Source organism: Centropristis striata, chromosome 1 (genome assembly GCF_030273125.1).
Source record: "Centropristis striata isolate RG_2023a ecotype Rhode Island chromosome 1, C.striata_1.0, whole genome shotgun sequence".
NCBI classification, from domain to species: Eukaryota; Metazoa; Chordata; class Actinopteri; order Perciformes; family Serranidae; genus Centropristis; species Centropristis striata.
In genome coordinates this window covers 15316916-15322505 of record NC_081517.1, presented here as the reverse complement: position 1 = coordinate 15322505, position 5590 = coordinate 15316916, and positions in this window count along the sequence as shown.

Sequence of the window (5590 nt, the reverse complement as noted above, 5' to 3'; positions counted from 1 at the left end):
TGTTTTCCAACCCCAGCTTAAGGAGGAGCACCCCCACATTGTAGTATGCTTCCCTCTGGGGCCCCAGCCCACTGATTTTAGTTTTCTGTTATCATTCATTAAATCTTAGTATTGTTAGCCGGCCTTTTAGCATTCTGTTAATAAAATAATTTCTTATGACCCACCTTGTGTTTAACCTTTCCTTGTTTTCCTCTCCGCAGCAGCAGTATTATTAAGTTTCATTCATGCACTTTATTTCAATAAAAATATTTGTTTCCTTTTATCCTACGGTCTCTGCCTCCTCAGTCCCTTACCTGTGTCCTTATAGTAATTAATACCTTCAGTTTCATATCCTGGGGTGCAAGTCCCCAGGTGGCGTTGTCGGGTTTCCAAACTCTCTAAATTACTCCGCTCCTTGCCACATGTGCATTACATCACGTGCATTGAACTCCACTTCTTCAATCACCTCCTCATTTCAACCACATCTAGAAAAACGCATCATATCAATGCTCATTTTCATGCATAGTAAGTGACCAAAGCTGTGTGGCCACATGGCACTCTGCATTCTATACATTCCTGGACTGAAACCAACCTGCCGCTCACTCCTTTGCTCTCCCCGCAGCCTCCTCCATAATTTTATTCTTCCTGGGCACTCTTTCTGCCCGGCTGTCCTTTACAAGGCCCTGTCGATTTAATGTGATGGACAGAGGAGACGAGAGAGAGCGTTCCTCTGACAGCTGTAACACTCTGCCTCCAATTGACCTGGTCCTCTGCTACCACAGTTAGTCCCGTTTATGGACAGCTGCGGTCATAAATCTACTGTACAAGGGACACAGACAAACACGGGAGGAGGATGCAGGAGTATAATTTTCAGACATTGGATAAGACAAGCTCCCTGTCTGGGTGAATAAATATGCAAGGTGTGCATGCACACAGTGTATATCACAGGTTCTTCTAACCATTAAAGGTGCAATGTGGAAGAGTGCACCTTTTGCTAGATTAATATCCATAAATCATTACCAGGTTCATTATGAGATGTAGTAAACAGATAAGAGTAGTGCTGGGGACATGTACAGCCTCAGTCAGCCTTTTACTTTTTTGCTATCATGTATGATTTTCAAGAGAATCTGCAGCTTGACAGTTTTCACTTTGGAAGAAGCATCCATCGTTGCTCTGTTTCCACTGATATGCTGTTTACTCACAGACACACAAACAGATAAAAAATAAAAACAGAACTGAAAGCACAACCTTTTGGGTTATGCAGTTCCAGTTGCTACAGATTTCCTACCACTTCCTACAGATTTCATTGGCACCAAAAATATAAATTTGGCACATTGCATTACAAACAAATGAAATACAGAAAAAGAATCAACAAATGAAATTTGTGTGATCTAGGGAAAATAACTTAGATTATTAATTTTGAGCCCACAAAATGGGTTTGTAGTCTCATAATAATGAGCTAATTACTTTGGGATGTCAAGATAAGAGGCCTAAAACATGGTTAGCCAGAGCCAACCATTTATCAGACTTCTTTATTGGTTAGTATTTGTATTTATTAGATTTATGATAGATTAATAACTGTTGTTTGTTATCTGTTATCCTATTTTGACCATTTTTGTATTGTTTTGTCGGCAACTTGTTATGTTTCCAATTCCAACTTTAAAGCAACTTCCTTACATACAAAGACATGTAAACAAAACATTAACTTGAAAATCTATATAAACCAGCAAAGTCAAAGTAAAAGCAAAGAACCATTTTGGTGGAGAACTAAAGCCCATTGGTGCACATATGGGTTCCCTGCTCATTACTGGGAGTTGTAATCGTGTTAACACTCAACTAATCACATTCCAGCACACGCACAAATTTAATTTCCATTCAAGTGTGTCAACTAAAGTGATGGTAATCAGATCAATTAGAAACAGGACCTCAACTAAAGTTTCAGTGTGCAACAAAAGGGTGAAGTGCTTCCACAAAACAGTTTCACAGAATGTCAGTAACATGTCAGAAATATGGCAAATATGGCAATCAGCCAGAAATGCATGCTTTACATGCAATAATGCCAGCTGTCCATCACCAAATGACAAATCAGACGAAGTTAGCTCCAAGCTGGTGAACAAAGCTACATTTTAAGGTTAATAAGAAAGTGGAGACCAAGACGAAACTTAAGGTAGAATTAATATTTGATTTGCATTCATCTAGTGGCCAAAAACCTAAGAAAAAAAAAAAAAAAAAAAAAAAGGGATTATATGCTAATTTAATGAGGCAATAATATGTCAGGTTTGTGTTTCTTAGCTGAGTGTGCCCCCTAGTGGCCAAAAACTTAATTCATTTAGCTCTAAATGTTTAGATGAAATCCTGAGATTTTACTGTAGCTGTACTACTGCAGCAGTTGGCAGGTGTATTCCCAATGGGCCCATACTAAAATTAATAAACTTTTTTTTTAAATTTAAATTTGTCACAAGGCAATTCAGCCATAGTACAGCACCTCCAGCTACCAGTCCATACTCCATACTTTGAACTGTTGACCCTTCAGTTTCCAAGCCAAATACCCCCAATGGTTGAGAACTAATGACCATTAGAGAAGTATATAATGTTTAATTTAATAAAGTAACATATATATATGTGAGTATGTATATGAACAAACATTGCTAATTTACTCAATAACTGTGTTATTATTAAAATTCTATGTCAACATTTTTAGTCACGCTGGCAGCTTGATAGGGTTTGGTTGATGGCTGAAGCCTGACATCATGATTTAAAAGCCCCCAGCACCTGTCTGTACCAAAGCTGCAGTGCCGGTTAGCAGTTGCATTACAGTTTTTCTCAGTCGCTTTGGTGCATTTCTCACATCACTATTAATATTGACAGTTAGTTCAACCTCAACAACATTTAGTCATTTGTGCTCATCATAGTAGCAGTTTCTCTTTCCTTACAACAAATTACAAATGCTTTTGGACATGCATCAATTGCTTTCATATGACTCTCTGCTGTTTTACATTATCATTGCACTACGAATGAAATGAACTATACTTGTGAATGCTGAATAGTCATTCCATATAAAACTAATAGCCCTGATTTCATTCATTGAGTCATTACATACAAAAATGTTTAACTAGTTGTCAAAATCTGTCAAGCTAATTTTTTTAAATCTTTATTTTTTACTGAAAATGTCTTCGGAATTGAACAGTTTCTCTGAGGTGAACCTCAGCTTTCACTGATGAGAAGGGCTGTGCTAAGCATTAGTTGCAACCAATGATAAGCCACTTCTCTACGATCACTCAGAGCTGAATCCCATAAACACTTTACAAGCCTATATGAACCAAGCAGGACATAGTGTGGACCATTTCTACAACACTGTGACACTGTATTGTGCACAGCTCTACCCAAAGGGACTTTATATTTGTTCTAAATAAGGGTGTTTTTTTTTCCTTTTGCACAATGCTGTAAACAATGCTTGAAAAGAGCATATACAATAAAAATGTGAAACATGCATATTCAGTGTGTTGTACTCAGTTACCTCACTAAATACAGTAATGTGTAACTTTACTGTAGTTTTCTAATGGCTGTGCAAATAGCATATAGTGTTGTCTTGAGCATTTTCAGGTAGCGTCACCAAGATCTGACTTTTTTGCATTGGAAAACATTTACAGTGTAAACTGTCATAATGAAAACATGACCAAGCCATTTGACTATCTTGTTCATAAACCTGGTGTCAGGACTTTTCATCTTGGTGTCACTAACACTTTCATTGACATGAATACTTGCTTTTGAGGAATGAGCTATCCATTTTGAGATTCTACCAGACTAACTAAATTTACCCTCGGGGATAAATAAGGTAATTTTGATTTTTTATTTTGATTTGATTTTGAGCAAGTGACACGCTTTTGCAGGTTATCAACAAGGTTTTGCAGTTTGTACTAATTGTTTTGAGAAATGCATTAACTGTTGTGGAAATGTAAATAGTGATGTGAGTAATGCACCAAAGCGACTGAGAAAAACTGTAATTGCTTGCTTAAAAAGTAACAATTCTGATTTATCACAGTGCGCACATTTGATTCTGCAGGTACAACTGAAGGTGCATACTATGGTCACTTTCTCCCAAAAAAAACAAGTTTTAAAGAATTAAATTGAAGATAGCTGGTTCAAACTAGTTAGAACTTTTACAAACACACTTATTTAAGCACTCATTTCTGGCAAAAGAACTTCACCATTGGTAGGAAGACAGACATGCTATATGCTTGGCAGATACAGCTCCTGAAGCAGGTTTTGTGCCTGTATGATTGGACCAGTTTTGATGACTCACCCAAGCCTACCACTTGGTTCTAGTGATTTGTCGATCAGCCCACCACTTTTGTCTACACTAAATTAGGATGATGGATAGCCATGACCTTTAGCACAGATACCTTGTTAAATTGGGACTATACATGCACCAGTGGTTGTGAAAAGCACTTGATAGAAACACATCCTCCAAATGTTCCATAATTCCAGTGAAACTAATCTTCATTGGTCACACATCTTCTAAAACCCGCTTCATCATCTTACTTTCTACTTTGAAAAAAACCAATACAAAAAAACTCCATTCTGTAACCACTGCAGTAAATTGATGTTACATTCAGAATGGGCCTGCATTCAAACTCTTGTGTTATTTACTCTACATGATAGGGTCTCAGTATTTTCCTAGTGGCAATGTGTCAGGGCCACACAGTCATTCCTTCACTATTTCAACCACTTTTCTCCCACTTCACACAAGGTCATCCCCAGACACATTCAGCAGCGTATCTGTATTCATTACATCTCCATTCATTGCAAACAAGCTACCTGCAGGCCGCCGGTAGCACGGTGTCATCTCTCTGCACATGGCCTCTGCCGCCATTCCCACATTCACATTTTATTGTGAGCATGTCATTGTGAGATTTGTATTCTATTCCTCGCCCTCATCTGTCCTGCTCAATGAGATTTTTGCCTCAAATGTGAGCTAGTTTTTCTCCCCATGGTGAGGGCCAGGCTTCCTGAAGTGGATTCATGCCCTGCGGGTGCAGACTCTAGGTAGTTAAAATATTTGAATCACACAAATAAGAATAACTTTACTTCTGCTGTCATGGACCTAGACATTCTCTGTCTCCATCACTTCTGACCCTGCTCATTTCTGGATACAGTACAGCACTAACCCTGCCAAGGTTGGTGCGATTAAGAGCAGGTTTCAGCTGTGTCAGTTATGATCTTCATAACACTTTTTGTGTTGTTGTTTTTTCAATTCCAGGTAAAAAAATAAATGCAACCAAGGCACATGGTGTGAGTGGAAGTTCATTTTACTTTCAACCATGTCCTTGGACGAGCCGGCGCTGCAATTGTGGACGATACTGAGTAAACAGAGAGACAGATGGAGGGGTGGAGGAAAGAGAGGAGGAAGTGAAAGAAAGAAGGGAGGGAGGATAGGATGTTTGGATACGGAGGGAGATGTGGGTCAGAATGGTTCATTATGTGCAGACTTTGTTGGCACAAGGACACCGTCTCCTTCATTTTTAGTGCACATTCACAAGGCCACACACACAAAAATCAATAAAAACTAAAACTAATTCACAAACTTCAACCTCTGCACAACCTGGAGATG